General features: G+C 38.3%; 2 long non-coding RNA genes across 2 annotated transcripts in view; one reads left to right on the top strand and one right to left on the bottom strand.

Moving 5' to 3' along the window:
• Positions 1-1,299: 1,299 nt before the first annotated feature.
• Positions 1,300-22,343, bottom strand: LOC115336279. Its single transcript, XR_003921686.2, has 3 exons — positions 22,333-22,343; positions 18,725-18,733; positions 1,300-1,729 (listed from the first exon to the last, which is right to left on the bottom strand). It is a non-coding gene; the product is annotated as an uncharacterized LOC115336279 (long non-coding RNA).
• Positions 21,840-27,290, top strand: part of LOC121233223 — an 18,104-nt gene continuing 12,653 nt past the window's right edge. The window contains exon 1 of the long non-coding RNA XR_005932146.1: positions 21,840-21,850. This is a non-coding gene — a long non-coding RNA (uncharacterized LOC121233223). The remainder of the gene's footprint in view (positions 21,851-27,290) is intronic.

Here is a 27,290-nt window from a genome sequence, read left to right as displayed (position 1 = left end):
AGGTTTCTCCTTCTCTCTCTTTATTGGAGATTTACTTTTCCATACTAGCCACTGCCAGAAAACATAGCCTATATAAGCTTCCAGTATGATGCCACCTAGCTGTTCCTATGTTACTCTCTCTCAAGAGTTTCTGTTCTTTGATGATACATACCATATTTTACTCTTCATTTATTGTCTTCACTTGTGATGGAATTCCAAGGAAAGAAAAAGCATCTGGGATTCAAAGCGAACTTAAGCTAATGGAGCATTTCTAATTTTGTCCTGATATTTATGTAGTTTCTCCAATGATATTCAACAATACTCATTCTTCTCTGTTAAGGATGGTTTTATAGTTTTGCTAGGATCTATCTACATTGAGAAAGGGCTTATATATGTGCCTTGAAATCTAGTACCTAGTGAACTATCTAAAAACTTTTTCAGTATTTCAGCTCCCAGTGAAAGAAGACTCTTTTTAAAATTAAATGTAATGCAAGAATTTTGTGTGTCTCTTACACATTCAGGATGCAGGCTAACTTTGCATGACTTTGTTTTATGTCACAGGATTTTCCTTGCTAATGAAGCAAGGTCACTCGAAGAAATTCTAGTAAATTAGACAGAGGCAAGGGACATTTCCAGGGTCTGAAAGTCTACTGTTCATACTTTAAAATTGTTAGAGTGATCCCTGAAATGCTTTTGCTCTGTGACGTAGCACTTGCCCAAAAAGTTCGTGGGCAGAGAGTTCTGAAGCTAACATAGGTCAGAAAGAAAACCCTGAATAGCAGTCACCTGTTTTGGAAAGTAGCAAAATTGAAAGTATGAATGTGAGATGTTCCCTAGTTGGCCTCAGTGTCAGAAAATGGTCCCAGCCGTGTTTATCTTGGTAGCACAGATATAACATCACCTCTGTGTCTTTTGAATACCAGCAAACACCCTATATTTCTGGCTGTCAAAAAATGTTTCATGTAACTAAATTTTAGGATTGTCTACTCAAAGGCAAAGGAAAAGAATGCTTAAGATTTAGCCAATTAACACTTAACCACATAAGACAGCTGAATTAATATGAATGCAAAATATTTGTTTCCCTTCAAGGTCCATGTGACAACCTGGTATACTTTTCATTGGACTTGGAGAAGACTTTAGAGAGACTGGATGGAGTGAATGCCTCAACCACCCATTGTGATGGACAGAGACCAGGGCCTGGCTTTTGTGGTTCAGGAAAGGAATGGCACTTGCTTGCAAGGCACTGCAACAAGATAAGTTCTGCATAGCAACACCACATGTGACATGGGACACCGGAGGCATGTTGGAAGATGCGCAGTCCCACATCCTGATGAACTGGGTGGAACAACTCACCGTATCTGGCCAGGGGTCAACCAGAGTTTATTTGGGGAAGGGGCTCACTACCACCCCCCATGATGGCACCTGGGCAGAAAATCAAGAGTTACGTAAGTCCTCAGGGGCGGTGTGCAGAAAACCAAGAGGGGTGTGATTGATGTGAGAAAAGGCGGGAACTGGGCTATAAAAGAATCATAGAATCATTTAGGTTGGAAAAGACCTTTAAGCTCATTGAGTCCCCAACACCACCATGCCCACCCACCCAAGACCCAACACCACCATGCCCACTAAACCATGTCCTGAAAAGATGCAGACACAAGGAGCCCCATGCGTGCCCATCACTGGAGGATTACCACGACCGTCAGCGTCATTGACCGTTAACTTCATTGTGGGATCCAAGGGTGGTGATATCTCTCTCATTTTCTTCTTTTCCCCTCTCTTTTCTTCTCTTTCTCCTCCTTACCTTTGTAGGCATTTCAATAGGAACCATGCCACCTACTATTATGCCTTCCACGTTTAGGTTGCTTCTGCAATAAATAAAATGTTTAACTGATCATTTGGTGTCACTTCACCTTAATTTAGCCCAAGGGAATTCTGAACTCACCGTAACCCCTCCCTGGTCTGTCCAGGACAGTTGTGACAAGACTATATCAGCTACACAGTCTTTCAACCTTTGTAAAAGTTTCCAGATCTGGATGTCTTTGTTACTAATTTCTCACTCTCAGTGTTACATGGATTAATAATAGTTTTCTCTCTCTTTCCTCTTTATTTGTTATTCTTTAACCCAAGTAAGAAGGTGTTTAGCTGTATTTCCAATAAGCTATACTTTTCTACCTTTTGATTTGAAAATAATAATTGCATTATGAATGGACTGAACAATTTTAATATGAGGTTTATGACAGTTAATGACTGTCTATGCTTAGCTGAGCTATTAACAAGTTACAAAGTCATTGTGAGACACAGCACTCTTCCTCACTAGGAAATGTTCAAACCCCACTGTGGCCTTTTGTCACATACATACTTCACAGTTCACAATCACAAGATCTGTTAATCATACTTGTAACAGTTGCATAAATTAACTTAATATATCTCAGAAAAGACCAGAGATAATGGTAACCATTACATCGACACAATGATTTAAGGAGTTTAACCCATTTTGAGGGACACAATTAAAACTTACTCTTTTGTTTAACTAATCATCTCTAGTAGAAGAACAGAATTTTGATTTTTTTAACATGCTTTCTAGATACCTAGTTGCAATTTAATTGTTAATAAACAGTTTCTATATTTATATCTGCTTGTGTGCTTACGTACCATCCTTGTAACATGAATCAAGCTATATGTTAAACTTTGATATTTCTTCTCTCTAATTTCTTCATAATGTGAAACAAATGATTCATAATAACAGTAATTATTGAATGTTTTTTTCCTCTTCTCTCCTGAAAAAAACAAAGCTATTTACAAAGAATGAAATTTTGTTGTCTCTCTAATCTCTGATGGGAAAATCTGTTCATGATTAACTAAAATGTGTCATATTGTCAGGAATAGAAAACAAATTGATGCTACTTATCTGACCAAGTAGAACTTGCAGTTGAATTTCATAAACCTGAATACTGCTATGGAGTTGGACATTACACATTTAGATCACAGCTAAATTTTATATAAATATTGCTACCTTCCCCTTTTATAGAGGTTAGAACACTTTAAATGTAAGAGACACAATTTAAGTTCTTTCCTTTACCTGTGAAAAATTTAATTAGTTACTTGCAGAATTCTCTTAGCAGTATATTCTTAACCACCCGCTTTAAGTGGAGCTCACTCATTTGCTTTTGTCTTGCATGAAATAATTGAACACTGACTGGTCCACAGCAGAAGATGAAAAGTGAGTGTTATTCACTAGACTTCTGTTTAGACTATTTGCTGGCTGACTTTAAGTCACTTTGCAGATGAAAAAAAAAATATAAAAAGTCAAATAGTTGGAAGATTCTATTTTGAAGGGATATGACTCTTTCTGACTTTTGTCCAATGGCTGCTTAATGCCAAATACATAAAGCACAGGGAGTCATAGCTTAGCTCTCCACTCATAACTGAGTTACCTGAAGGTAAATTGCAGAGTCAGAGTTTGCTTGCATATCTGTCTACAGATCTTCTATTCCTTTCAATATACTGATACACTTTTGAGAAAATGATGACCTTGTTCCTTACCACAAGTACAGTAGTAGATGGAGCACTGGTGAGAAATACATGGGTTTGAATTTTCTTAGTTCAAGGAAAACCTGAAGTCCTCTTGATGCAGCTTTCTAACAATTGGTTTATCAAATAAGTAGGGATAACAGTGTCACCAAAGCACTGGCTAGGTTCCTCAAGTAACAGAAAACCAACTTTACTTAACAGATGAATATGTAAGCATGGAACTTTGAAAAACATAGTTTGTAGTTTGATAATTCAGTTCTGCCTGAATCACACTCTGTGTACTAAATCTCTAATTTTTTTTTATGTATCTAGGTCCAATTTTTCAAAAATGCAATACTGATCTCAGCATATATACCTGCATTTCTTTGCTAAGCATTACTGCACACACTCTTAAATTATCTAATTGGGACATTTTATAAATTTAAAACCCCAATATTTCAGTAAGGAATACGCAAGTATGTGGTGCATATGAATTTAGTGTGTTATACATTGTGTGCTTCTATTTCTTACAATGAATTATGCTCCTGACAGTACTTTTCATAAATTATTTATTAAATGATATGCTCAGTGCATGTTACAGTCTCACTGACATTGTTTTGCATTTAAAATTCAGATAAATTATATCAGCCACTGCAAACATCTTCAAATAATGTTTGAACACCTGATACTAATTTTTTGTGTATGAACTGACCATCAATTACACAGATTCTTCACTCATGAGAGACAGGGCTAGTTAATTTGTAAGACTAATTAGTCTGTCTTCGGACTGGGAGAGTTAATCTCTTCACTGAACCTTCAAATGTTGTTATACTGTTATACAAAATAAAATTTAGCAATTAGTACACTGTATGAGGTAAGAGGTCCATATCATTATATATGTCTGTATGAGAAGAAACAGACAGTCTTTCTGAATAAATCAAATGAGCTAACAAATTACTATGGATAATTACAGGCATCTAGAGATGTGAGACTTCTAGCAATCAGACACTTGTAACACTAAGAGAATAATTACATCTTGTGGTTTGTCTTGGAAAGGTTTAAAATATATTCTACCAAACTGTAGCAGTTTGAATTATTTTACTGCTCATTAATGATCATTTAGGGGGCAAGGGAAATGAAATATTTCACTAGTCTTTCTAAAAGACTACAAAGTATTTTCTAACAAGGTATCACTTCATGAATATGACAAAGTAAGAAATAAAAAAATAGAAGGAAATTTGAGCATTCTTCATTAGCTTCAGCTTAAATCCTAAACTGCCTATAAAGAGGGTTTGTGGTAAAAAAGGGTGACCTAGAACTGAAATAGATTGAGACACTCATGTAATGCTGTATCTGGCTAAATTGCAGACGTAGTAAATTCTAGATCTGATAACAGTGTTAGAAGGGTATCTGTTTACCCAGCCATTCTAGACTGATCAAAAAGATGTTTTCTTTGAGCAATAGGTGGCTGGTGCTAATAACTGATTCTATTTGTTCTAAATGAATTTGTAGCTCAAAGTTAGCCTTATCTGACTCAGTCATGGGACTTGCCTACCCCATTCACAACTTCCTCACCTGTTTGTTGAGGAATGTCTCCCTCCCCCATCATTCATAGTCTAAAGGTCTCTTTACTAGGTTAGTCAGCCTGTTGGCAAAAATACTTTTCCCCTGCTTATCCAGGTGGATCCCGTCTCTTCCAAACAGCTATTGATCTCCAAAGAGGGTCCCATGCTCACTGAAAGGGAAACTCTGCTGCTAACACCAGCTGTGCAAACAATTGTTGACATGTATGATCCAAGGTCTTCCTCAGGTCCTTCCCCCTCACCAGCAGTATGAAGAACACTACCTGAGGCCCCATGCCCTTGACCATTGTTCCCAGACCCATGTAGTCATGTTTGGTACTTCCCAGGTCACCCATGGCATTAGTGCCTAAGTGGAAGAGCAGTAAGGGGTAATAGTTAAGAGAGCCATAGCCTCTCCATAACGTCCTAGATGTGAGTCCCTGGCAAGCAGGAAACCTCCTGTGAGAGACTGGAAGAGTTAATGTCTCAAACATTGTGGTGGGGCAAGTTCTGCATAACAGCAAGCTCTGCATAACAAGGAACCACAGGTGAAAACAAGCTGATCAGCACAGGACATCAATAACAGGATGAGGAGGGCATGCTGGAGGATGCTGCTGAGCAGGGCAGCTCACCAGGTATGACCAAAGATCAAACAATTGTCATGTCTGCAGGGAAGGAGAAGTTACTCCCCAAATGACCCCCAAGCCCACCAACCTACTTCCTGAAGGTTCTGAAGGCACAAACTGCACATGGCACCTAATTAGCCTAATGAGTTTGAATGCCCACCTGAAGGAGAGGCAAGGAGACTATAAAAGGACACGAACTGAAGCCCCATGCATGCGCACACCCTCCAGAACTGGACCTCTAGACTGGCTGGACCAACGATGGACCCAGGACTGGTGAAATATTTCCCTTCTCTCACTCTCTGTCCTTCTCTTTTTCTTCATAACCTCTACACTTCAACCCTTTAGACATAAACCGTTGACCAAGTCTGGGACTAGGAGTGGATCCAGCCACCCCTAGGCTTCTCTCTGAAAAGAAGCCTAGAAAGCAAGGGGGTCCACTTTGAACCTCGTGACTCAATGGAAGGACTGCCCTTATTTTCTTCCCTGAATATAATCCCCAAATAAGCAAGGTTTGTAGTATATGTTTGGTGACGTATGGTTACCACTTGTTATACGGTTTACTGACACAGTTTCATGCTAATTCTTGTGAGAAACCCTGCCACCTACTGTTATGCCTTCGAAGTTCAGGTTGCTTCTGCCATAAATAAAACGTTCAACTGATCATTTGGTGTGGCTTCACCTTAATTTAGCCCGAGGGAATTCCGAACTCACCATGATCCTTTCCTAGTCTGTCCAGCATGGGTTGTGACACCTCCGTATCTGACAAGTCAGGTTGACAGATGGGGGTCTCTGACCTCTGCAGTAGACAGTTTCCTACCACTATCACTCAACTCTTTGTGGTCCTAAGTGGCTCAGGCTGCTCCGGCAGAGATGCCTCATTTGATGGCACTCCCAGCTCATCAGCTATGAGGGCAGTGAACCTATTCTGTAACTGACTTCTCAAGTCATCGGGGGGGCAGGATTCTTTCTCCTGGTGTGAGAAGTCACCAGTTCCCAGACTTCATCACAATGGGGGTTTCCACTATCCAGTTTGATAGGTACAAGCTCTTCCTACTTCTCTGCTACAGTTGAAGATGCAGGCTCTTGAAGCTGCAGGTCTGAGAGAAGATCCACTAGATGTCTTTCTCATCCTCTCTGATGCTGCTCAGCATGCTGACCTCTTCCTGCAGCTCTTTTGCTTGGTGGTACAGCTCCTGAAAAACTGCACACCTCTGACAAGTTAGAAAGCCATGTGCCCCAGACTCAGTGAGAAGCCCCAGGCACTCCCTGCAGCCTGAGACTTGTAGAGCTGTGTCCTCCTTCTGAAGCTCTGTCTTGAGCCCAAGAGTCTGATAATGAAGGGCCATAATAAATAACATAATATACACTGAATGTAATAAATAAAAATTTTTGTCTTTCTATACAAATTCGCTTTGCACTTCCACAATTTAATGCAATTCAGAACTCCTTTGCTCTTGTATAAAACTGTATGAATTCTATTAAAATCAATGTGCTAGCACCAGATATTTGTTAAGAACCCCAGATCAACACTAACTGATTAGCAATACATTTATATTTGCTAGTGCAGGCCATTAACTATAAAAGAAGAGCCTGCAGTGGTATCATCTTAAATGTGTTAATCTGTGTATTTAAACTGAAGAAAGCTGAAAAGTCCAGGAGATCATGTGGCCCATGACAAGTGAAATCCAAATGAGTATTATGGATGGAGAAGGGCAATGATAATACCCAGCGTTGTGGTTTAACCCCAGCCAGCAACTAAGCACCATGCAGCCACTCACTCACTCCCCCACCACCCAGTGGGATGGGGGACAAAATCAGGAAAAGAAGTAAAACTTGTGGGTTGAGATAAGAACAGTTTAGTAGAATATAAAAAGAAGAAACTAATAATGATAATGATAACACTAATAAAGTGACAGCAGTAATGATAAAAGGATTGGAATATATAAATGATGCACAGTGCAATTGCTCACCACCCACCAATTGACGCCCAGTTACTTCCCAAGCAGCGATCCCCCCCCCCCCACTCCCCCCCGTTTATATAATAGATGTGACGTCCCATGGTATGGAATACCCTGTTGGCCAGTTTGGGTCAGCTGCCCTGGCTCTGTCCTGTGCCAACTTCTTGTGCCCCTCCAGCCTTCTTGCTGGCTGGGCATGAGAAGCTGAAAAATCCTTGACTTTAGACTAAACATTACTTAGCAACAACTGAAAACATCAGTGTTATCAACATTCTTCTCATACTGAACTCAAAACATAGCACTGTACCAGCTGCTAGGATGACAATTAACTCTATCCCAGCTGAAACCAGTACACCCAGTAATACACGTATGTAAGTACTAGTCTTTGGTAGCTAAATCCTACTGTATTAGATGTATGTGGCAAGCTGTTTGCAGTGGCAGGGCTGCAGGGGGTGGCCTCTGTAATAAGAGACTGGGGCTGCACTGTGCTGGACACACATGGTTCCAGATGGTTCCAGAAGACCCATCACAGGATAAAGCTGAGCCCATCAGCCAAGCTGGTGCCTCTAGGAAAACATATTTAAGAATGGGAAGAAAATGCCAGACAGGCAGAGGGAACACAAAGATTGAGAAGCAGCAGAGGGAACACCACGGTCAGAGAAAGGAGGAGGAGGAGGTGCTCCAGGCACTGGAGCAGGTATTTGCCCTGCAGCCCATGGAGGGCCCACACCAGAGTAGAGTAAAAGTGTGAGAAGGAAGGAGCAACAGAGAGAAACCACTGCACACTGACTATAAGCCTCCCTGCTGCTTTTGCACTGGTCACTCATTGGGGGCTGAAGGGACTGAGGCAATCTCTGGCAATAACAAGGAGGGGAGAGAGGAGTCTGGAGTGAAGTTGAGCCTGGGGAAGTGAGGAGGAAAGGTGGTTTTCCTATGTGTTCTAATGTTTGTCTTTTTGCTTTCCAATACCCAAACTGGTGATTAAATATATATATATGTATATATATTTCAACCGGCAATAAATTAAGTTAATTTTCCCAAGTTGTGTCTGTTTTGCCAGTGACAGTGATGGGCAAAAAATCTCCTTGTCTTTGTCTCGACCAATGAGGTTTCTCGCTTCTGTTCTTCCTATTTTTTCCTCTGTCCACATTACTGGTGAAAATGAGTGAGCAGCTGGGTGGGAATTTGACTGTCAGCTAACCCACCACACCAATAGAGGAGAAAGGCCCCCAAAAGTGGTGGCTAAAACTACTAACTCCCTAGGAATCCTGTATGGAGAAGGTTAAGCAAATAATAGCATTAGCCAATTCAACCAGGATGTTGAACAAGGAGGTGTGAAGGGTTAGCTCTTAGCAAATGCCTATCATAGTTTTCAAGATGCTGTCTTTTGTCAGAATGTGAGCATCAAACTCAGGTGTCCAGTCAAATGCCCATATTCATTTGAGCTACTGAGATCAGAATGCTATCCTGGGGATGTGCATATACATGTCTTCTGGGAATTGAATAGTTCTCTGTTAAACAAGGCTGAAAAAATAAGTTGTAGTTTGCACAGTTTTTCAATGGCTTAAACAACAATCCATTAATTTGAAGAAATATTCAGATAATAAACACTCCTGATATTCTGATGGTATCTCCATAACCTAGGTCTCAGGAGCATGCCTGAAACATATGGCAGATTTTTTTTGACTTTTGAACTCATGCCACTGAGGACATTTCCAGACCTCTTTTTTGTGTTTTAAAAAGGTGGCCACAGCTGTATTTTCTCAAATATGTAATCCTTTTTGTGCTGGGCTTTCTTTGGCGGCATCTACTTAACATTGACAGCTAGTCTAGTTTCTGATTTCCACTGGCCTTAGGTGGAAGACTAATAGCCAGACTGTTTCTCTGAACAAAAAAAGAGAAACAACATCTAAACAACATCTAAAAAGAAGCATATATCTCAAACAGGACATGTCATCTACAGAAGTTAGCTAGCTGCTGAATAGAATTTTTATGGAGGAATGATTCTGGACTCGAGCTGTCACTAGGTACTGCTGCCCACTTAGAAGACTAAGACTAGTTTTGGACTTGATCTTATCACTTAACAGACATTTTTTAAATTGGTTATTTGTAAGTAAGATATATTCTTGTGGCAACATGACTGACAGAAAATGAGTATTTTGAGAAAGTTTAAAATATCAAAAATTGGCAGCTTATTTATTCACCTACAAATACAAAGTTTTGACTATACATACTGTCATTTAAGTTCCTGGAGTCATTTAACATCAGTGATTGTAAGATAAGAGATAGCTTTCCTGTTCATTAATTACACAGGTATCCAAAAGCAGAATATTATGGGTATTTCATATTTCCTTCAGTAGTTAAATAAAACAAAATCCAGAAAGAGTTTTGAATAACTTCTCCTTTTTTTCCCACTCAAAATTCCTTCATTTGAAGACATCGTTATGTATTAGAGACTTTCTGATACTTGAATTTACTGTCAAAATTCCCTAGCCATAACAACATATTCAATGAGCATTCTTCCTATAGTAATCCTCTGTTACATCACAAAGTTGAGTTATTCCTGTAAATATTTGTAAAAAAATAGAATACAAATAGAGCCTGGATTGAGATTTCTTCCTCTCCCTGATAAGAAAAACAGAAAAGTAACATTGATATCAGACTGTATGTAGAGTCTGTGAGAATATATGTGAAAGAAGACATCTGAGAACAGAGGCTCTTCAGTCTAGTGAACACATACATTGTATACTTGTGAAGTTGTACTTGTATGAATTTTAATTTTGTAAGTAGAGAACTAGATTTATACCATTCCTTCTTTGTATGCTTTTGGAGGACTGTAAACCTATGTCTATCCTTTCTGAAGTGGATGCACTGTTCTGTATTACAGTGATTTTAGACATATTTATAGTTAAGTATAGTTGATTTAATAAGTAAATATAGTTAATTTCAAAAGGAAATCAGCTGACTTTGTTTTAGAATGTCTTCTATTTCAATGGTATTTATAGGCATTCAATTATCTCTAGGTCAAGCAAAACATGATTTGAACCCAAGACTTCCCTATCTTAGATGATTGTTAGGCTATAGAATATGAGGAGCCTGATACAGCTTTCTTATTTAAAAAATAATTTTGTGACTTTGAGCAGTGAATGGAAAAATGTGCCACCCGACTCCCTGGACAAGGATTTGGTTTTTTCCTTTTGTCTTCTCATTTTGTATGTAATAAATTAGGCAGTTTTCTAAATAGCATATATGAATACTGTTCTCCATATAAACTGTACAGTAAAACTGACTGCCTAACTCAGAGCAAAGGATTCTACCAGGTAGTGGTGCATGTAAGAGTCAAACATTGCAATGTTTGGTTCCTATACCCATTCATCTACTAGAATATCCTCTGCCAGCTGAATACATGCTTACATATGTAAGGTAATCAATGATTCAGATGTTCCTTTGTTTAAATCCTCTAAATGGCTCAGTGCAGGATGTATTCTTATATATGCTTGATATCAGAAGGAATTAACTGGAAGAGTGTACTTGTGATTATTCTCTTTAAAAATACATTTTATTTTAAGAGATTATTTTATAATGTAGTTCCCTGAAAGGAGAATGCCTTATTACATAGTTACCAGATGGATGGAAAACTGTCTCAGAATGTGCTAGTGCCAGACCACTGACCTTTTCAAAGTGAGGAAATTCAGGTATCCAGATTCACTCTCATCCCCAATTTAATGCTTTAATAAACAACCTGTAGTCTGGGACAATTCTGAAAGGGAAGAAAAGAGAGAAATATGAAAAGGAGGGTGGTTTCCATCCCTCCTGTTTAATCTGTCATTACATAGTTAAGAATATAAGATATATGGGAAAAGAATGAGAGGGAGAGATAAAGTGAGAAAAAAGAAAACAAATGCAAGGAAGTATGATTCTGTAAACTAGTGTCTAGAACTTTTTGGTAAGATGGAGACCTGAGTTATTCTCTCTGCTGCTAGGATTCTTTCTGAATTTTCTTTAATGTCTTCTATTAAAAAAAATAATATTACGAAAAGATTTTTGTACTAAATTCTGACTCAGATGCCTAAGATTTGGAATCAACTAGAGCTCCATTTAGCTTTTTCTGTATAACATGAATGGCTTGACATGCTGACTTCACATTAATTCAAGACACCTCTCTCTGTGAGCAATTTGGAGATTTGTTTCTAAATCAACGTGTTTTGAATCAACATGTTTTCCTGAATGCTATTTACTTGTTTGAAGTGGTTCTCTGAGCCACCAGCTTTTTATCACTTTGTCTAGGGATAAGGGCCTGAAAAATTCTCATGTCAAACAGAAGCAGGGTCCTACCTCTAAAAAAGATGGATCAGAAAAGATCACTGATCATATGCTACTAAAGAGTCAGTGTCTACATTTCTGTGGACTGGATTCAGGATTTGAACTGTATCTAATATTCCAGGTGATAGATAGTCCTGCATTTTGAGCTTGGGATGAAGTTGTTAGCTTTAGGCCCTTGGCAAAATCCACAGAATGACCCATTTCTGGAAAGCAATTACTGAGGCATCTTGTGTAGAACAAATTTCTTCATTAGAAGAATGACTCTATTAATAGCCAAACTCTGCTACCGAGTTGGCCTTTACTTAATACGAAGTGATTACAGAGAAAAGCTTGTGAGAGACTGAAAGAGTTAATGTCTCAAACACTGTGGTGAAGAAAGTTCTGCATGACAACAAAGTCTGCATAACAAGGAACCCTTCCTAGCAAGGAACCACAGGTGAAAAGAAGCTGATCAGCACAGATCAGCACAGAGCATCAGCAACAGGACAGGGAGAGTGTTCTGGAGGATGTGCAGTTCTCTGTTCTGATAGGCTGAGTGGGACAGCTCACCGGGTATGGCCAAAGATCAAACAATGGTCATGTCTGCAGGGAGGGAGAAGTTACTCCCCAAATGACCCCCGAGACCACTGAGCCATTTCCCGAAGGTTCTGAAAGCACAAACCATGCATGGCACCTAATTAGCCTAATGGGTTCGAGTGCCCACCCAAAGGAGAGGCAAGGAGATGACAAAAGGACACAAACTAAAGCCCCACGCATGCGTGCACCCTCTGGAACTGGACCCCTCAGCTGACTGGACCAATGCTGGACGCAGGACCAGTGAAATATTTCTATTTTCTCTTCCTTCTCTCCCCGCCCCCCTCTCCTTTTTACACCTCATCCCTTTAGACATAAACCATTGACCAAGTCTGGGACTAGGAGCGGATCCAGCCACCCCTAGGCTCTTCTCTGAGAAGGAGTCTAAAAAGCAAGGGGGTCGGCTCTGAACCTCGTGACTCAATGAGAGGGCTCTCTGTATTGTCTTCCCTGAACTGATGTATATGGTTACCACGGGTTACATGGTTTACTGGGGTAGTTCCATGCCAATTCCTGTTGAGAGAAACCCCGCCACCTACTGTTAATGCCTCCCAAGTTCAGTTTGCTTCTGCCATGAATAAAATGTTTAACTGATCTTTTGGTGTTGTTTCACCTTAATTTAGCCCGAGCGAATTCTGAACTCAACAAAACTCCCTGGTCTGCCCAGCCCGGGTTGTGACAAAGCTCTACTTAAAGTGAAAATTAGTCTGGCCTACCTTGTGCCCATTAACAAAATAAGTTGCTCTTCTCTGATGAACTGTGTTTCTCTTTCACTCAGTTAAAGAGAAAACCTTACCATACAAAGATGAATGAAGCAATGATGAAACTTACCCTCACTGGGAAAATATCTATATGCTAATGAAAAAGTTGAAACAAAAGTGACAATTAGAAAATAAAACAGACTTGTCTTCAGGGATGTCGCCTCTTTTCCATAGAAAAGAAAACTGTTTGAAAAATAAGAGGGTGAAAGGGAGTTGGACTACACATACCACATTAATTTCAGAGGCTACTTTGCAGCTAGTGAGACAAAGGTATGTACACAAAAACTGTTAGTAAACCATTTAGTTCATACATCATTTACTTTGCTTTTCACAAGATCAGTTTAAAATCCATTTGAATAATTTTAAATACATATGGGGTTTTTTTTCTTAATTCTTCCTCCTTTTTTGGCATTAGACTTCTTAAAACCACCAAAGATGAATAACCTGTTGCAATGTCATGTAACAACAAGGTGCATAGGCCGCTGAATGAATTTATGCAGTCTTGCTGTGCTTAAATCTAATGTTGTCCAGGCCAAATGTTTAACTGGTGGAAATCAAGGTATATGCAGATGTGCCACCAAGGATTGAACTGTAATGGACAGCTGCTTCCATGATCTACTGCCTATCTGCTGAAATGTGTTAACTAATTTTTTTAAGGTTTTTCAGTCCATTTCAGTGCAAAGTAAAAACCTTCAGTGGGGGTAATTTTTACTTTACACTTTTTTGTTTGTTTGTTTGTTTTACTTGAAACAGAATGAAGTTCAGACAAAAGTTCAAAATCCTGTTCATGTCTGAGACATTTGTGTTGTTTATGCTGACAGTTTATGCTACATCTACCAGAAAATACAATCAAAACATTGCTCCACATAAACTCTTAAACATTTAAGTAGACTAAACATGAATTACATTAAGAACAATGCCAGTGTACTCAGTTCTGCCCACTCTCAGAAGTTTAGCTGTCTTTGCCTTGTCTTTTGTTTCCAGAGATGAATATCTGGGAATTTGAGAATTCTACATATAAGTGAAGAAACTATGACTGAACAGCTCATGCACACGAAAACATTCAAACTTGATAAATAGACCCCATTTAACTTCATTACTGAGACAGTGGATGGAAATAATAAATAAAATAAGAGACAATATTACACACATTATCAATATTGCAAAATCCACTTATTCCTGGAACAGTTATCCAAAAGATTATGATACCTTCAGCTTAATTTTGGCAAATAGTAAAGATGTAAGACAGAGGAAGATAGTATGCCTTTACTGAAGTATACTAAATTGATTCTGGTTAAATTATATAAAAGAATAAATAAAGATCTGGATTTAAGGTTCTCATTTTAAAAGAGGGGAAAAAATTGGGTCTGTGAATGTGGATGATTTATGAAATTTCTCTAGATCAAAATCACAAATGTATTTGGAGCTTGAATCCCATGTAAGGGAAAAAAAAATTATCTTAAAAACATCCAAGAAATGTCCTACAACAACAGACAATAAGTTTTTTTTTTTTTTTTCCAGCCAATGGATTATTATATTTTTTAGATGTTGTTGTGCTTTAACCCCAGCTGGTAACTAAGCACCACACAGCCACTCATTCACTCCCCCCCACTCAGTGGGATGGGGGAGAGAATCAGGAAAAAAAAGTAAAACTTGTGGGTTGAGATAAGAACAGTTTAATAGAACAGAAAGGAAGAAACTAATAATGGTAATAATAACAATAATAAAATGACAATACTAATAAAAGGATTGGAATATACAAAAGAAGTGATGCACAATGCAATTGCTCACCACTCACCAAATGATTTCCAGTTAGTTCCTGAGCAGCAATTCACCCCCCCAAGCTAGCTCCCCCCAGTTTATATACTGGGCATGATGTCACATGGTATATAATACCCCTTTGGCCAGTTTGCATCAGTTATCCTGGCTCTGTCCCCTCCCAGTTTCTTGTGTGCTCCCAGCCTCCGCTGGCAGGGCAGTATGAGAAGCTAAAAATCTTTGACTTAGTCTAAACACTACTTAGTAACAACTGAAAACATCGGTGTGTTATCAACATTCTTCTCATACTGAATCCAAGACATACCACTATACCAGCTACTAGAAAGAAAATTGACTCTATCCCAGCTGAAACCAGGACACGTGTCAATAAATAGAGAATAAGGAAAGAAAAATCAGACACTGTCTTACTGAGTTAGTGTGGAATTAAAAATGACCTAGTTTTGGCCTCAGCAAAGCAAATTCCATACTTTAGGTTTCAAACAATGATTTGGATGTGAATGCTGAGGATCAGATGGTTATGTTAGACAGAATTGTAGTAAGCAGTTTTAGTAGTTTTTAGCCTTAGAACACAAGAATGTATGACTGTCTATAGTAAGTGTTACAGAAGTTCATCTCCTTTAGTGCAATCTTCAACACTGACCATATATTTACCTAGGGCAGAATAAAAACACAGACAGCATATGATGCTTCATCCTAAAGCTTTCCCAACTGCTAACTGTTTTCAGCTCTGGACTTCCTAATCCAGACATAAAATCTACTTTGTAGTCTTCAGTGAATCTCTTGCATATGGTCTGCCCTTGACACTTTCAGACTTAGTAAGTTTTGGATCTTTGCAGTATCCTGTGGCAACGAGTTCAACTTCTTGCGTGAAGAATTACATTTTTTCTTAATCTGACTGTTAATACCTTACTGATATATTGTAAACTTCTTCAAGACAGAGTGAATAAGCTCGATTCATTCTGATTCATCTATCATTTCCTGAGTTTTCACGTTGGCCAGAAAATGAATTACATAGTTGTTCCTTATACTGTAACCCATTGAATAGAATTTTTTGTCATTCCTAGTAAAAATTCACAAGATTTTTAATAAAGTGACAGAGCAGCGTGTCAGGGTTCAGTTGGCCTTGGCGCATTTTGGCTTGTTTTAGCAACTGGCTGGTGGCCACTCTCACACCTGTTTTAACTTCAGCTCCTTGAACATCTTGTGTGGCAGAAGTCTCACAAGCTACATAGCCATTGCATAAAAAATATTTAGTTTGTTTGTGTCAGGGCACAGCAAAGACCAGTGGCTCCCTAGGGGGCCAGGAAGCCAGAAAACATAGGGGTTCACCACAGGGGCTGGTAGGACACAATCCTCACCAGCCAGCACCTGTCCCACCAACCCCAGGGAGGGGGCAGGGAAGCCCTGACATGTTGGCCATAAAAGGCAGGGTTTGGCAGCAGGAGGTGTAGGGTGCCCTGTGTGGGAGAAGGCTATGAACTGTTCTGTGCTGGTCATAGTAGGTTCCAGGTGGCTCTAAATGGAGGGAAATAGTCCATCACACCCCAAAACTTTAACCAGACAGGGGAACACACAGCACTTCTCTTCAGGCATGTTTGAGGAAGGGTGGCAGCTGCTGGGGACAGGAGATGCAAGGAGATACATGACAGGAGACATGGGAGGACACTCAAAAGGGGACACATGAGGACGTATGTGAAGAGGAGTGTTTGGAGAAAAGGGAGAAGGAATGAGGAAGATGTGTGGAAACAGACATTGTTGGGGACATATATAGAGATGCACCCTGGAAGGAGGTGCTCTGTGCTCTGTGCTGCATCCTTTGGGTGACCTGTGCTGGGACAGAGACACCTCTGAAGGGACTGTAGCCCAGGGGCAACCCATGCCAGAGCAGGGGAACAGTAAGAAGCAAGGAGTAGTAGAGAGAAACCTCTGCACACTGTTCCCAACCTCCTGCACCACCTGTTTCCTCTTCAAAAGGGTTTGGAGGGACCAAGTGTAATGTATGGTGAAAACAAGAGTAGTTGAGACGAGGAAGAGGAAGGATAGGTGTTGGACTGAAGCTGAGCCTGGAGAAGAGGGAGGAAGGGCATTTCACTAAGTATTTCTTTAATTATCTTTTTTGTTTCTCAGTACCTGAATGAATAATTAAAAGCTTCTGATAACCGGCAATAAATTTAATTAAATTAAATTTCCTGAGTTGAGATCATTTAGCTTGTGACAGCCAGCAGTGGTGTCCAGAGTCAGCACAGAGTCCAGGTCACTAGGCAAATCCATGCCGTTGAAGCAAGACCAAGGACAAACCAGGAACATGAGTCAGGATTAGCTCCAATGACAGTGACTAGGGCCAGAAACAGGCTGATTGGCAGGTGCGCCGATGGTGGTGGGGAGGGCTGAGGCCACACTGGGACATCAGACTGCACATTGGGGTCAGGATTGGGTCCAATGAGTGGAACCAGTGCCAGACACAGCCCTGAGATGTCTGGGCAAGGCTCAGAGGTGGAGGAAAGACTGAGGCCAGGCCAGGCCATCAGCGTGCAGGTTGGGCCTGGCCTGGGGGCAGGGCAGGGCAGTGCTGTGGTGGAGCTGTCAGGTTTGTCAATCCTTTGTCAGTTGAGGGGAAGCTAGCTGGGAACCAGTGAGAAGGAGAGGACTGTGATTGGAAAACATAGGAAATAATCCCTAAGTGGATCCCAACACTGAGGAAGAAGTGACCTTCCCTTCAGGATGTTGACAGTTCCCTGTGATTCCAACTCTTCTCTGCTTGAGGAAGACTGATGACATTGACCTTAGGACCTAAAGAGACTTTATAGGAATGAGCGTAACAGCAGAGGAAAGATATTTTTTAGTTTTCTTGTACAGCAATTAAAGGTACTGTTATTAATGAGGCTTTCTTTATTAATTTAGACTGTGATTGCTGGTATTATTATTGCTTGTTTTATTCTGATTAGATCACTCAGTTTTTATGAACAAAAATTCTTGGCTATATGTATATATATTTAAAATATTTATGATGCATTTCCTTTTGCTGATACTAAAATTTTGATCTTAGGGATGCTTTTCTATACTTTTGATCGTACTTGTTTCCAGTCTCTGAACCTTTTCCATTTTTATTTTATTCTTATTGAGGAGAGTGAAACAGAATTTTACATAATACTCAAAATGTAGGAGAATATTGGATCTGTGCAGTGGAAAAAATATGGCATTTTCTATTCATTTTTTTACTAACTCTTAATATCCTGATTTGCTTTTATGACCACTACTGAATATCGAGCTAATGTTTTTTATGATACCTGCTTTGGTAACCCCAAACCATGCTTCTGAGGGGTTGATTGTCAGGTCAGAGCTGATCATTTTTTATGAGAAATTAGAATGGTTTATTAAATTTCTTATTAGAATTGTAAAGACAATTATTATTGTCTTTAATCTTATGTTTATTCATATTGAACTTCATCTGCCATTTTAGTACCTCGTTTCTGTAAGATCCTTCTGCAATTACTCACAATCAGCCTTTATCCTTACTATCTGGAATAAACTCCTGTCACCAGCAAACTTTGTCACTTCACTTCTTGCCCATTTGCTTTGCCGTATATGAATGTTTTCACAGGTCATGTCAGTGTAACTCACCACCACCAGCTCAGTGTAGGCCACCAGTAGGTGACCTCTCTTTCCTGTGAGAACTAACTGACTTTTCCTACTTTCATTTCCTATCTTTCTGTAAATAATTTAACCTTGCGAAGCTCTTTTATACCATTGCTGATCAGTTTCTTTAAAAGCATTTTGCAAGAAGCTTTTCAAAGCCTTTGTAAACCCAAGAAGACTTTATTAACTAGATTACCTTTATCTTAAAGGATCTTTGAGGAAGCAATTTGATTTTCATTAGCGTTCACCAAAAGCCATAAGGTACTCATAAAATTTTCTGATGATAGAAAATTGGAAGTTATCATCAATACAGAAGAAGTTCAGGATATCTGATAGGAAGAATTAGATGACCTTAAAAATGGGATGAAATGTGGGTGATCATCCATTTATGTATCAATAAAAATAATTTCTGTTAGAAACTGGGATTCTTCTACTCAAAAACATCCAAGTGGAGGAAATGAACATTCTAAGCAATTACAGAATGACTAGAGTTTCCAAGGGGGAAGGGTGAGAAGTAAGGGGTGGGACACATCAGAGGCTCTATCAGAAAAGGTATTTCTGTTACAGAAAAGGAAATAGTAATGACATTTTACAAGGCATTGATAAAATCCTATATAGAATCTTTGGCACAGTTCTGGACATCTTTTTTGTGATCAGGTGTACAGAAAAGTTATTAAGATGACCAGAAGGATGGAAACTTTATTTTATGGAAGGAAACTCAATGAGCATAGTCTGGTAAAGCGAAGCCTGGAAGAGGATATGTTTGCTTTCTAGAAATAAATACCAGAGAAAAGGATGACTTAAGCTAAAAGACAATGTTTGCACAAGAACAAACAGGTATAAACTCTCTGTGACTAAATTTAGGTCATCAGTTACAGGAATGCTTCTAAGCATATGAGAAATGAATATTGAAAAGACTATGAATGGGATTATTTCATGAAGTCTTATGGGATAGCATGGCACTTGGTCTATTACAAGAAAATGTCTGCAGTTGAAAGATATCTGTGACCTTTGAGTGAAGTAGAACTATATTTGCCTGCTTCTTCCTCCCCTTTTTTTAATTTTTATTTTTTTTCTTTCTCATAAATGTTTGCATATTTACTTCGGGGTATACTTTTGGTTCAGTGAAGCACAATGATAAGGGAACCTGGGGTGGCCAATATTGTGATTCAGCTTTGGAGTATGTTCTATAACTATAAAATCACAGTTTACTGAGATGCCCTAAGGTGAGAGGAGAGAATGAGGAAGAAGTTCAGCAGCCCACTGACATGTGAAGGTAACTGTCTAGCAGTGGAGAACCTTCTCTATGATGTGTTAATTCATTCTCAAGAATAATATGAACACAGTTTGAATTAGGCTATGGGAAATATTATAGAAAACTGAAATCCTAAAGAAATAGGAAATACAAATGTATCCATAATCAGTAGGAAAGCATATAAACCACCAGGAATAGCATAAGTGAAGTTTATTTAAAACGAGGAAGTCAGAACATTGTTGATTAGAAACAAGTCTTTTCTTTTAGTTGCTCAAATGAATAGAGACATACTGTACTTGCAGAGGAATTTTGACTTTGAGATAGGTTGTATAATAGTTACCAGTTATAATATAATAACCATATCATTAAAATCTTGAACTTTTTCCAAATACCACTTTACTTCAGCCTTTGCATGCAGCTTATTGTATTTGTTCGTTTATGTTTCTTTTTACACATTGCTGAGGATACCACTTACAAGTCACTCAAAGGAAACATTTAATTCAAACTTGAGGTTTGTGTGGACAAAGAGGCTAAGTGTAATTTAACACAAAGCAGCATTTTGCCACTTAGAAAGAATAGAGAGGACAGAGGGAAAGTTACTCACGTGAAGAAACAGCAGGGAAAGAGCCTTTGATCTTGTACCCTCTGTCATAAGTGGAGAAAAGAAAAAATATGAACTGAAGAATGACTTTTCCCCTCATTGCCCTTCATATCATCTCTTTCTTGTAAGCTTTCATTTTTAACATTTTTCCAAGGAGATTGGGTTATAAGCATTTTCCAGAACTTTATGGTCAACAGCAGAAACCTAAATAAAAACCTGATTTTTTCCAGCTTCTTCCTCTGATAGCTTGAAGGCTGTTACCTGTGCTCTGCCTTTCAATGAGAGCAGTGGTAAAAGGAGCATCATGCAGAACAGGAACGTAATGATGTGGTCTGACTGCCTCTGTTCAACATTCTGTGCTGAGCACCCTTTGCCATTTTAATGTATGTATGTCCTCCATTTTTTGTTAGATTTTTTACATTTTCAATAAAAAAAAATCCTCATATCAATTTTTACACATTAACATTTTCATTTCAAGGATGTGTTGCATATGGGTATCCAACAGATGTGTAATGTTCCTAAAATCCTTTAAAATTATTGAAACATTAAGAAACGCCACTGCACTTGAGAAAATATTTTATACAGAATGATGATTGCTAAAGCACTAAAGGTAGTAAGTAATTTAGTAAAATTTAGAGGAGAACAAGGTGAGGGACAAGTATCTGTGACCCTTGCCTTTTCTTAGCTGATGTATACAATGACAAGATTTAGGACACAACTACCTTTTATTAATCTTAGGATTTGTAAAGGAGGGGAGAGGTGAATGCTCTTACCCATAAGAGGGGAGGAAAAGCATTGGCTGACATCCAGTTAGGGGTGAATTCTTGTTATATTATTATTAATACTTATATTATGGTACCACCATAAAAAGAGGCCAGCTATGTAAGAGATATCTAGTACAAATAGAGGGAAAAATAAGTCCCAGATTAGAACCTATAAATAAGATACAATAAATGGCTTGTTCTGGAGGGTACCAGATAAATGTAAAACATGCAAAGTTGTGCATAGTCTAATTAAAGGGGTTATAACTTGAATTAGAAGTAATAACATTTTAAACTAAGTGTCAGGAAGGAAAATGTCCTAAATGTGAGGTATAGCAATATAATACACTCCCCAGTTAGAATGCATGCAAAGGTACCTAATATAGAAATGGAAATTACTCTGTGTAGTAGGAAACCCATGACCATCCTTTCTAGATGAACCACTTTCAGTGAAGATAACAAATCTTTCTCATGCAACAGCGTCACTGCAGTATGCAATGAGAGGAAACTACAGCGACCACACAGACCAGTCAGAAGTCTTAGTTACTCCACCCTGCTCCCAACGAGTAGTCTGTGTGCCTGCAAGTTTCATGCACCTTCTGCAAGGTACCACCATCATTCTGAAGGTTATCATTATCAGACCCACAATAAACACATTGTGTTTGGAAATTCCACCTCAGATCTCATTCTTCACAACTCTATTTAAATATTGGTTGCTTTTCCAATATGTGTGCTTTTTGGATGGTTCTCCTGGAAATAGCTCCTTTGCAGCCAGAATAGCTCCTTTGCAGCTCTTTTAGTTATACCACTTTACATCAGCAGAAGGAACTAAGCAACTTTTACAACTTGGTTACGTATCCAATTTGGATGAGTCTTGCCCCTTGCTTTCTCAGCTGTAGAAAAGTCTTGTTCAGTAAAAATATACTTTTAATAAACTTATTGTGGAGTTATTCTAACATTAAAAAAATTGGTTTCCCTTAAAAGGAAGGGAGGAAACCAGTGCAGTTGTACTCTCTCTCTCTATTTTGTTCCTATTAATTTATATATCAGTAACTGGGCTTGATTATATGGCATTTTTATGTACTTTCTAGCAGAAGGATTGTCTTTTTGTAGTTTGGGCACCAGTGCCCAAATAAGACCAGAGTATGTTTCTTATAAAAATACATTGCATTAGGAAATATCAAGAACATATGTAATCAATTTCATTTCCAGCTAGAAACCAGCCTATTATAAAGCCCACAAATCTTCTTTAGCTTGGCAAAGATCTAAGTATTTTCACTAATTCTCATGTAGCTGGGAGACAATATTTGAATACTGAGCATATACGCAGTCTAATTCAGTCAACACTCTTGCTTTCTTGCAACATAATTGACAGAGGGCTGCGAGGAGGAAAATTTTTGTGTGAAGATTGTTATAACTTAATGAACCTTGCAAGTTTGATGTGTTGAAGCTGAAAAAGAGTGTATTTGAATGTGAAGAGATGGGAAATAAAGTATGAGGTTTTGAAATTTTCTAAGCTGTCTCAGCAAAAGGCAATGATATGCCATCAAATAAGTGTTTCTTCAGGCAAATGGTGAAGGGGGTTATCTCAAGCCTAAGTAGAAAAAAAATCTTCATTTTCTCCAGTCTTTTATTTTTGTGGAGTATTTTGTGAGATAAAGACTGTGGTGACCCCTTTCTAAATATTCAAGTTCCTATTATGGCTTCATTGAAACTATTTTGTGTTATAGAACAGGCTTCTGTGACTCATTTCTTGTCCATATTGTTGCCTGACAAGCTCTGGTCTTTTTAAAGGAAATTGGCCTGTTCCATGTCTGTTCCTTGTCTACCTCTTTCGAAAATAATAATAGAAATGTTAAATTGTATGTTTTATGTAGGGATTGAAATACAGGAACTGTAATCTGCATCTGTGGTAATACTTGCATCAAAAGGGCAATTCATTCCAAGAAGATGGGTTGGGGATCAAAGCCTGCTCTTACTACAGCTCTGTCCAAATGAACAGTTTCAAACTTCTGCCAGCCCTTACTTGCTATGCTACCAACACAGACTACTGAGGAGATCAGCAATGTATTTAGGTAATTTGGGCTCCTAGACACAGAAAAAGTGATCATTTTACTATGATATTTGTGTGTGCCTATCTGCTTTCAGTACTGCTTGTGTTCATTTGTAGGATAGGATGTTCTCTTCTACACCCAGTGGAGTGTAGAAAATTTAGTTGGCAATCTTCTCCTGATCCCTGGAGCTCACGGCACACAGGAGGAGTAATCTGCAAATCCTGTTCCTACCAAAATTCATTTAAGTGACAAATACTCAGTAGCTTGTGGGATCATGACTTTTGTATAATACATTGTCAACAGCAGCTTGAACGGGACCGTAACACATTTTCACATCTAATTTGTATCTCTTCCTCTTCCTTTTTCTGGATAATCTTCATCACACAGAGGAAAAATATTGTTTCTTTGAGAGGTCGGGGGTTGCAGTTCCTGCTGAGTTTACAACTAATAGGTGTTGTAAGCTATTGCCTTAGAGCATGGTAGTGCTGATTAGAAATATCTTGCCTCTGACAAGAGGAAGGACTCCCACATTCCACTGACTTTCAAACCCAGCAGGAACATAGAGCCAGGAGCTATGGTTTCTTTCATATTTACCTCTGCCTTTGTCCTCATTTAATAACATTTTCATTCCACATAGAGAACACCCCTTTTAGGATTTCTGAGCTATTACCATAAAGATTTCAGAAAATCCTAGGAAGAATTTGTGGAAAAAATTGGACATTGAAATCTCAAAGATAAATGAATTATGAAAAGTTTCAGCTATTAAAAATAAAGTGAAAATGAAATACAATCAGGAATGATTTAGGATTGGAAAGACAGGATGAAGTGGCATTAGGATAAAGCTGGTTGCTTTAATTTGTCACAAGGAAACAGTACTTATGAAAGGGGCAGTTATGCCTTCCCCACTCCCCATGTTTTGCCTGTTGCCCTCTTCTGTCAACACTAATGTTCTTGTGGCTGTGCAGTGAGATGGATAAGGGAACTGATGTGGCTAAAAAATAATCTTTTGTCATTGTGTTGGTGTAACAATCAAAATGTAAACACTAGCTCATGAAAATCTAATAAAGTGCATTTAAAAAAATGTTTCTGCTCAGCAATGGGTAGACCTCAGTTGCAGCCCTTCAGTCAGTAAGGAATGCAGCAGTTCAAAATTAACAGTAGAAATGGACTATAGTTCAGAGAAGAGAAACAAACATGATGAAAGGTTTGGATAATTGAACCTGGGAAGAATGGTTAAAACAGAGCTGTTTTTGTTTGGTCTGAAGAAAAGAATGTTAGGGAGAGATGTAATAACTATCTACGCAAATGTAAGGGGACAAAATAAAGGTGAAGGGATCAATTATTTTCAATAGCCAACAAGTACAGAATGAGCAGTAATGGTTCTTAAGCAGCAGGAACAAAAAAACAGTAAAAGCATTTTATAACCTTTGATTTGTTTAAAATGGAGGGCAAACACTAATTTTCACAATATTTCTCTGTATAAATTTAATATTATCAATGCCTTTTAAAGATGAAGATGCTGAGGTAAAAATTATTGCTGACTTTCCCTAGTTCAATTAATGAAAAGCCTAGACATATCTGAAAAGGTGTGTATTTGTTTTTATGACTTATATATCAGTAGGCACTCAAGATTGAATATAAAAATGGACTGACCATTCCTGAACGTTGAGTTGAACACCCAGGCTCCATGTATACTGAAAAGAAACAACAAGCACTTCACAATGGATTTCACAGAAAAGAAAAGAAAACAAAAAGCCCACTCTCTAGAAAAAAAGGCTGCCTAGAGTTAAAGTCCATAGAAACAATATTTAAAAAAAAGGACCTTCTTGAATTTCATTTCTCTTAGGGACTGTACCATTTTAGGTTGACAGCACAGATCTGGTCTTTCCCTAAAGGTGAATTCTTTGGAATTTGAATTTAGTCTTCAAAGAATGCGCAACTCTTCAGAAAAAACAATTAGTTTTTTGTGAAGATTTATATTCAGAAAAAACCCTAAAATATTACGGACATGCATATTATGAGGCATATATGCCCATATTTAAAGATATTTTCATATTTGGACTGAAGGTGTGTCTCAAATGAGGTCAAAATCTTGCTATTGTCTTCAAAGGTGCTAGGAGTTAATTTTCATGTTTTATATTGTTGCCTTAATCAGTCTAAATAATGTTACTAAAGCCATTTTGTACAGAATTTGTGTAGGGTCCACAGAAGTGTGTTAGATGCTTTACAGTCATGCAAGAAGGTAAGTTCCTACTCTGAAGCACTTTCAGTTTAATTAGACAATTTGCATAAGGAAGGGAGAGGGGAAAAAAAAGGATAGGACAGAATTATTTTCCTTTTCCCCTCTTTTATAATATTTGAGTCTCACTTGTTTGCTTTCACTTAGCTACCTTAGCATGATATAATATTGCAGGGTTTTTTTTCTTCAGCTGATAACAAAATAACAATATATTCTGACCCCATCTCATTGCACAGTTTCAGGAGTCTTAAAGTCCATTAAAGTAACTTTATCTCCAGCTGATTATCATTCTCTCTACATTATTTTTTCTGCAACCTATGCTCCTTACCTCAGCACGCTTCAATTTAAAGTTGCTCTCATTATATCTGTCAGTATGCCTTGTCAGGAACTGTTCTGTCAGGCAACTTGATCAGGATTTTTTATAGATTATACCAAAAAGAGGTTCCATTTTTAACACACTTGATGAAGAAATTGAGATTTTTCTCACATGTGCATCCCCTGGATGGAGTGCCAGTGCATTAAGTGAGAATTAGGATATTGTGAAAAAGACTAGCCTAATTTCCTCTACTCTTTTAATCTGTGTAAATTCTCTTAGTACTTTTCACCATAGTATCCATCCTTGTGCCAAAACTGCTCGAATTCTTGCAGCGTAGGACTCCTAGGACCTTTAAGCAACAGCTTAAAGAGAACTGCAGACAACTGCATTTGCCTAGGTTATCAGTTCTAACTCTATTAAAAAAGCGAAGAGGATGTAGCTTTTTTAATTCTTAATAAACAATTTATTACATAAATACGTCTCTGATTTGAACTGTTAGAAACTTTTTATTTCATGGAGAATACTCAGAGACTTAACATAGCCCCATTCATATACCTGATATTCCTATATTACGACATAATTTATTTCGTTAACTACTTAGCACTGAAGCATTGGTTCTGTAGGTTTAGCCAGGGTGGTCTAAGTACTGAGCATGAATTTTGGAGAATCTGCCGTGGAAAGACATTTCTTTTTATGACCCATAAAAATATGGTAAGTGGCTGAAACTCTAGCCAGTTAAATATTTACAAAGATATGCTCAGGAAATTTTTGGTTGTATGGCTTTAATTCCACAATATCGGAGCTAAAGACCATGTGCTGTAGCAGGTAACAATGTACTGATGCTGTCAAATCTCATAAGCAAAACAGGATTGCTACCCTGTAGAACACTAGAGAAAAGCAGATGTAGTGACTCTGTCTGTGATGTTTACAACTGCTTGCCTGCTGAAAAGAATTGAACTCATTTCTTTCTTTAGAAGCCACAGAAGTTGAATCCTCTGATGTCAAATCACCAGATGACTCCATTTTCATGAGGTCATCTAACTAGCATGGTCTTTTAATTCCAGAAACCTGTTACAAAAAAGCTAAATAGACACTACCATTGCTTATTAAAAATACCTCTTCCTGAACCCCTCTTCTGCTCTCCTCTTCCCAGCTGTACACTTGTTTATACAGTGTTCATTAAACAATTCAAATTATTTTCAAGCTGCAATTCCAAGCTTCATTAATATTATCCACAAATCCTTACAAAAAGGATGGCTCCTACTCACCCTGGGAAAGCATATCCTTAACTCTTTTGTACTATGATAAGCTTCTGGAAGGGTTTGGCGACAGCAGTACTACCAGTAATTCTTTATCATTT

Source organism: Aquila chrysaetos, chromosome 1, assembly GCF_900496995.4.
Source record: "Aquila chrysaetos chrysaetos chromosome 1, bAquChr1.4, whole genome shotgun sequence".
Taxonomy (NCBI): domain Eukaryota; kingdom Metazoa; phylum Chordata; class Aves; order Accipitriformes; family Accipitridae; genus Aquila; species Aquila chrysaetos.
Note: the sequence above shows the minus strand (reverse complement) of the source record. Positions and strands in the feature narration are given on the sequence as shown.